The 8168-nt window shown below is 42.4% G+C and overlaps 1 protein-coding gene across 1 annotated transcript in view; it reads left to right on the top strand.

Moving 5' to 3' along the window:
• dag1 (dystroglycan 1) overlaps positions 1 to 8168 on the top strand; it is a gene marked incomplete in the record, with an annotated part of 24702 nt that overhangs the window by 589 nt on the left and 15945 nt on the right.

Raw genomic sequence — 8168 nt, 5'->3', positions numbered from 1 at the left:
TTTTATTCCATATTTTATCATATAACTACACGTTCTTACTATTTAACTTATTTACAGTTACAGTGTTTGGAGGAGGTTAAACACAGGTGCAAAGTTAGGCAAAAGTTTGGTGATGGAAAAACTGGACATACTGAATATTTCTGTATATTGGGGTCCCTAAACAGTGTTGGAATTGTATAAATTGGGTATGACTGGAAAGCTGAGACTCAGTTGTATTCATGTGTGATGATGTTAGTCCTCGTAGTCGCCATTTCATTGAGCTTGAGACTATTTCTTGTATAAAATGAGCTATTGTGACCTTGAGGAGAATCACAGCCTGATGAGACTGAACCAGAGACTACAGACTGAGGGATGGATGGCTGTCAGAGCTTTATGGATAATTATTGCAGTTCTAGCAGCATTTAACTGTGTTTTAATGTGAGATTTTTTTAACCATTTTTACTAAAAGATTTTTATATTTAGACCCCCTGGTTGTGAGCCAGCTCAGTATTGTCTTAACAAAACAGATTTCCCCAGCTTTTAGTATAATATATAATATAAATAATAGTTTAACTCTTATAAAAAGGACAGAAATATGTTTATTATAAGGAGGGGGAGTAGAAGAAACCCTGTAGACCTATTAGTAGGGTTATTGTAGTATTATATTCAACTATGTTTTACAGCAAACCCCAAACAGACATTTGGGGTTTGCTGTAAAACATGAGACTTTCCATCAGGTCAAAACCAGCTTTTGAAGCACTTCTGAATGTTAAAGCTGTTTGTACGTCTCCCTGACTCCAAACACAACATCAGGCTTTAGGGCGGCTGTACCTTTATGAGCGGGTTGGTGCAGATGTGATGAAGAAGCAGTCAGAGGGGGATGAAGGAGCACAGGGGGGGCGTTGGGGCTTGCTGCAGCCTCCCTCACTGTGCTGACTCCAGATGAACTCCAAGAACAATCAGAACGGAGCCATTCCCCTAAAAAATATGTCACTGAAATGATGCAAACGTGTGCCATTGCTCACAACCTGCCCCGGGGCAACGCACATCTGAGGCCATTCACGGCAATATGCCCTTTTTTAATTGCACCGCATTTTCCACGATGGCCAATTCTCTGTAATATATGTCGCCTCCTTTCTGAGTCGGAGGCTTTAGTAGCTTTGCCCTCCCTCTCTTCTTACCCTCTCTGCTTCTGCTGTTTCTCCTCCTCAGCCTAATCCCCAACCCCATTCATCCTCCTTTCTCTCCTCATAATGTCACTTATCTTCCTCTCCTCCCTCCTTTCTCTCAGACTTTACCTCCAGCTGTAACACATTTAACTCACCTTCCTCCTCCTCTGTTGCAGACACTGTCTACATGCTATACTTTCACACCCAATGTTATCTCTTTTCCTTCCTCTCCTCCCTTCATCCCTCTCTCTCTCAGTCCTCCAGGCTAAAACCTTTAATATTTTACCCTCCCTTCCTTCCTGTCCTCCGTCTCCACCTCACTATCTATCCATCCTGCCGTTCACTTTTAAAATCTTCTTCTTCTTCCCTCCCTTCATCTCCCTCCATCTCTCTCTTCCTCTGCCTCCATCCCTCTTTAGCTTTTAAATCCCTCCACTCCCTCCCCCCTTCTCTTCCCCCCTCCCCCCTCCTGTCAGATCACATCAGATCATATCAATCAAGCTCCCCCGTTGATGAGCAGCGTGAAGATATTCTCGTGCTTTTAACCTCCCCAATAAACCCGTCTCATTGACGCACAGTCCGACTGTACGGAGGCGCTCACAGAAAAGTCCAATGTGCATTTAAAAAAAAGAAGGAATGAATAGAAAAGATTTAAGTCAGTGTTTTAATGCAGTTTACAGACGAGTGAACGAGGATTGGACTCAACCGGCGCCGTGTGTGACCCGTCTGCTCATTTAAAGAGATATAATGCGTATTTTATGTGACAGCTGATGTAAAACCCATTGGCTGCTCGGCTCATCTGAACTTGTTGTGCTTGTTCGTTTTTAGAGATCTCAATACTTTAACTCCGTGGTTCCCAACCTGGGGGTCGGAGCGCCCACTAGGGGTCGCCAAAGCTTCACAGGGGGTTGCGAGGGCTTCTTGATTTTAACTAGAAAAACCTTAAAACTTAACACAATATCTTTATCGTTAGTCACTTTTATTCCATCGATACTTAATAAAATGTCTTCTGTGATTTGCACTTACAGTGATTTTAATATTTTAAAACATAATAATAAATATTATAATTAGTTTCTGACTATAGATCCTCGCAGATGTTTCACACATAGACCTTAAATTACAAACATTTTAGGTATCAGTTTAAAATTTCATTATTACATTTATAATTTATAAAACCAACAGACTTACTCCTCCTGCCCTTACCTCACCTCTTCCTCTTCCTCCTCCTTTCTTTATTTTTAATCCCGCCACTCATCCTCCTCTTACCCATCTCCTGCTCCTCCCCTTCTCCTCCCCCTCTGTTTGTCCCACGGGCTGAAGCTGTTCTTCCAAACGTGATTATATCTGTCACACTGTACGCTGGGGGCCTCTTATTAGAGCCAATCGGAGTTGACAGCGTGGGCAAAAGAAGCCAAAAAAGAAAATGGACGAAGTGGAAGGAAGGATGAAGAGAGAGGAGGAGGAGAGATAGAGGACAGACTGGAGGTGGTTTCTGAGAGGGATGAAGAGAACAGAAGATCATGACCTCAGACGCAGCGCGATCACCTTTCAGGAAAATCTACTTTCAGTGAAATAAAAGGTCAAAGATTGGATCCCGACAACGCGATCCAGCTGACTGTCAGCACCATTTCTACAACTTTAGAGAGTTTGTTTGCTCCCTGCATCCATTTCTACACTGTAAAAAAACAGCAGCTGGAGCACCCAAAAAAATATTTTTTGTGTAATTTTAATATTTACACATGTAAAAGCAATCAAATTACAGTTACAGATTTTTCAAGTAAACTCATAAACTTACAGATAGTTTTTTACAGTGTAGTTAAAATCCCCTCCAATGCTGCTCTTTCCTCCATTACAGATTTCAACGCTTCCTTCCAACTCCCCCCTGCCCCCCCGCCCGCCCCCCCCTCGAATTTAGAAGGTCGGCGTTCAAGGTGTTGCAGAGCGAAAAGGCCAACATCAATTTCTGCGCATCGCCGGTGGACTCATACTGACGGCCTTTTCTTATGCAAATCTGCCAGAGTTTGAGAGCTCTCCGCCGGTGACCAGCCGCCCCCCACCCGATCGCGAAACTGCCCGCAGATTGTCCCATTCACCACCCCACGGCGTAGAGCTGCGGAGTCTCAGCCGGGGTGGCCGGACGTCAGCCCTCAAAAGAGGAGAGGGAGGTTTTTAAGAGGTCACAGTGGGTGAAACCCGGAAAGATATATAACGACACTGAAACACCATTCTGTCAAAAATTGTGACACTGATACTGATACACATGGATCGTAATTAAAACACATGGTATCTGTAACATAACTGTTTTTATTAAACTGTGAGTTGTTATAACGAACATGGTACCGACCGAAATGTGTCCATCGCTCCATCAAACATCATACAGCCATCCAACCATGGCCGCGGTCTGTATATAATGTGATGTCGAAACGGCCCCCGCTGAGAACCGAAGCCTTGTTAAAAGGGTCATCATTTCCTGCTGTGAAGATGTGACCCACAAGTGCTGTCTAAAAGTAATCACAATAGAAGTCCTTAAAAATCAGGTGCTAAACAGGAACACAGGAATAGTCGATAGGGAGAAAAGCAGGATGGAAAGCTGCTGTGATGCGTAATGTCACGTCCCATTAGTGAGGAGCGTTAATCGCACCTGCAACACACAGCGGTGCTTCACATTGAGGTTCAAATTATCTATCTATATATACTATATATATATATATATATATAACTACAGTATATAATGATATATTCAAGTTCAGGCAAGATTATTGCAGATCTCTCTTGATGGAGAGGTTTCTAATGGAAGCGTCATTTCTGCCAGTGTGACGATTCTTAAAGTCTTTATGAAAACCGTTCTCCAAGTATCATATCATATTAGTATCTTAAAGTCAGTATTTCTATAAGGTTTCTCATTATATTGACTTACAGAATCCTTTTTTTGGCAGATGTGGGCTTCCATACTTTCCTCCCTGAGACGATTTGTGTCCAGTAACCTCGTTTTTAAAGTAATTTTTACATTTTAAAGCCTCAGAATAAACTAAAAGGTTCAGATGCTATAAAGTTAGCGACTGACGGAGCTGCAGAGGAAACAGTTTTTGGTGTTTATCCAGCCGGGGTCCTCCTGCGGGGGGGCGGCGGCAATAATTCACCGCAGCAATGGCGGGTTGAAAAGGCGGGACCTTTGTGGCTGCAGCATCTGTATGCAGGTGCTGCTGGGATTGAACAGACCCTGCGGTGGTTGTATCGTCTGCGGTTATTAATGGAAGTGGCCGTACGAACAGGGTTTCTGGCCAACAGATGAGCGCTCTCCATAGCCTCATTACCACAATTACCAGTGTAATTAGCTGATTGGCTGATGGGCTGGCTGGCAGGCGAGCTTACTGCCTTCATTTCTCTGTTTTTTTTCTTCTTCTTTCATTCCAGGAAATAACTCGCTGATATTGCTTTAGTGCTTTAATTCTCAGATGTACACTGTAAAAAAGAAACTGGTAAAAAAAATCCAAATAAATACAGTAAAATAACATTTCTGTAATTAAAATACAGTTTTTAGCTTTAATTTGACATTAAATCTTGTGTATTTTCTGTTTTTTGGTAATGTTTAAAGTTATTTATACTCTAAAAACAATGCAATAGCTGTAAATACAGGGGAATTGAGTTTACCAATGCTTACACACTGATAAACAAGATTTATTCAACATTTCTGTTGTGAAAACTTTCAGAATTATACAAGATATCTGTCAATTAACAAATACATGTGAAATTACACAACAGATACTTATAGAAATGTTTTAACAGTATTAAACTTGAATTTAACAGTTTCAAATAAACAGTAAATATCTGAAAAAAAAAAAGATTTAACATTTTACATACATGTAAACAGATATTGTTTTACAGTGTACAGAGTCCAGGGGGAGCTCTGGGGGTAAATAATGTGTGTTTCTGTGTGTTTTTGTGTGTTTGTGCGCCTTTTGTTGCGTCTTCCTCTGTGAACATTTTGTGTATTTGTGTGCAGTTTAAGAGTTCCTTGTTGTAATTACCCGGTCGCACTCTGTGTCTTCCTCCATGTGAAATCAGCCCGGAGCTAAAACCCGAATAACGAACAGTTTATTTGGTAAAACACTCGACATCACACAGAGAGGAGCTGCTATGTGTGTGTGTGTGTGTGTGTGGTTGTCAGAGTACATTGACTAGCTGTTTGAGTCGCTCCCCTCTTGATGAATGGAGACAGTAGCTCGCTGTTGTAAAGGGCCGTTCCCCCCGGGGGCATTTTGGTGGGAAAACTAACTTTCTCTTCTCCTCCCCACTGCGTCCTTTCCTCTCGATTCATCACTGTCTCCTCCTCCTCCTCCTCCTCCTCCTCCTCCTCTGTTTTTTCGCTGTATATCTGGCATCTTCTTTCTTTCTATCAGTCATTCTTTTCTTTCTCTTCCACATCAGCACATTCAGCTCCTTTTACAGGACTCCTTCCTTTAACAACCATAGCCATCATTCTGTTATTTCTCCCTCTTTCCATTCACTTTAGCTTCCAAAAACTTCTTGAAACTCCCTCCAGACATATTAAGACTTATATAAAAATAGTTTTTCTTGGAACAACAATGCGTGTTTGATATGTTTAAAGTATAATTTCCACATTAAAAACCTTTAAATTCCCCATGAAACAGGAAGCAGAGAGCTGGTTGATAGGGAGGGACCAGGCGCAGTTATTGATTGGTGTTTACAGCAGCCAATAGTGTTCAGTGCTATGAGCTAGCATCAGTGCCAGTTGACGGCAGTTATCAGTTGGCTACTGATCAATCTGTCCATCAGAAACTCTGTAAATGACCTTGGTACTGTAACGTACGTCTGTCTGCTGAGCCCGGTTCTGTCGCACCACTAACGACAGATACCGTTAGCGGTAGTTAATTAGCAGTTAGCTGCTTTAGCTAAAGCTATCTGTCCATCAGGAAACTCAATCTCAGAGAGTTGAAGCTGAGCAGCCGGAGGACATCAGAGGGAAAACCAGGAAATATTTTCTTCATAAAATCTGATCCAGTTTCACCAAAATCACTGAATACAGTTATAAAGTTTTGTTTTCCACAGGACAGAAATGACTAAATGAAGTCAGTGTCACTTAAAATGAGTAAAGCTTCTTTACCACCAATGTTTGTTTAACTTAGTGTTACTTTTAAAGGTTGGATGTGATCAGTTTCACCAAGTTCAGTCTGGTTTTACAGTGCAGGAACCAGCAGAGAACTTCAGCTGTCGTAATAAAAACACTGTTGTCACTCTTTGTCGTCCGTTCACCCTTTAAGCCCCCGTAGCTCCGTAGCTGTTCGCTGGCAGGGCGGCAGTGGAAAACTGGTATGAAGAGAGCGAGAGGGAGGGAGGGAGGGAGATAAAAACACACACCAGAACATATGAGTCACCCTTCGCTGTAAGCTAGCGCTCCGCGATCGGTTTACTGGCACCAGAGCGGTGGTGGCCATGTTGCTATGTAATTAAACATTCAGCAGGCGAGGCTCTTTTGATTCATATGTTCCAAATTATACGCTCCCATAAATTCATTCATAATTTGGTGTTTCTGAGCTTCAGTTTTAGGGTATTTGACATACCTCTTCCCTTTCTGTTCTCTGTGTGCTGCAGTTCGCTTGATGCCTTCATGTCCGTGTTGGATTTCAGGGCGTAATTTCCATTCTGACCTTTAGCACACATAATTACTGCCAAACAGCCACCGTTTGACTCCCTCACCTCCCGGAGAAAAGAGGGGGAAAAACCTTTTTATTTTTGTTCATTTTACTGAAACTGTCCTGATGTTCTTTCTGTGTGTGTGTGTGTGTGTGTGTGTCCTCGTGTAGCCTAGCAACCCCAGGTTTTCTGGGACCGGCCGGTATCCTCCAGCATGCTTTGCTGTTGGTTGTCACCCAAAAGGGGTGGAAGCAGGAGTTGCATCGAGCCGTATTTGGCGCGTGAAGGTTAGCGGGTTATATTTGGACGCTGAGGCGCTGGATGGGCCCGTTGTGGAGGAACTACACAGAGCGATTAGTTGATCACGGCCGGAGTAAGAACACAGTAATATACATAAGAGTACATATATAAGAGTGCAGCGCAGCATCAGACACGTACAGTACGGAGGGCGAACGGCGTCCAGTTGACCGCCTGGATCATGCCTCTCATTATCCCCCAGCAATGTGCTTAAGATTTAATGGCTTGTGTCGGCACTGTAGCTCGTTAGCCGAGATAAAGATAGCTAATGTTTTATTCACATTGCATCGAAGAAAAAAGAGGGGCATAATTGCTGACCTAGGGACGAGGAGGAGGAGGAGGAGTGATTCTTTAAGGGTGATGAAGACGAGGGAAGAAAGAAAGTGACTGTGGGAGCTTCACTTTGGATGAAGTGTGTGTGATTGTCTGGTGTTTCCCTCCATTGTAGCTGCGTCACAATGGCTTTAACAGATGTTCTGATGTTGGCCTGCAGCTCCCTTTAGCTTTAGCTCGACACTCTTCTTTGCTCACTCTGAGCCGGAGGACGTTTGGTGCTGAGCGAGCAGTTCTCTCTGCGAGGTCCTGTCAGTTTTATAAATGTGTCAGGAAGCTGCTGAGACAAGAGAACAGTGTGAACGTTTACTGAGTAATTACAGTCGAATATGGAGATTAATGGGTTAATGCTTCACACGACCATCAGAGGGAAGATTGGCTGTTTATATGTAGTTATTATTCTTTATGGATTCCCCTTGAAATCAATGAAACAAGGCGGTAGATGCACTACTGCTTTTGTCCACAGGGGCCACCAGAATCAACAGGTTTTGGACTAAATAAGTCACTTGAAGGCGTCACCTTGGACTTGCCAATGTTTACAGATCAAATAATTAAAGTTGCTGTATGTGTTTTTTTTAAAATCAAAATAAGTGTTAAAAAGCTCCAACAGCCATCAGTCATATAGATAGAGTAGTTAATACTATTGAACTAACGATAGATACATCGTTTTGAGTGAAACTAATCGATTAATTGAGAAAATGATTGATTTCAGCTTATATATATTATATAATATTT

This window comes from Morone saxatilis, unplaced genomic scaffold, assembly GCF_004916995.1.
Source record: "Morone saxatilis isolate NCDOM2014 unplaced genomic scaffold, NCSU_SB_2.0 Contig18, whole genome shotgun sequence".
Lineage (NCBI taxonomy): Eukaryota > Metazoa > Chordata > Actinopteri > Moronidae > Morone > Morone saxatilis.
Note: the sequence above shows the minus strand (reverse complement) of the source record. Positions and strands in the feature narration are given on the sequence as shown.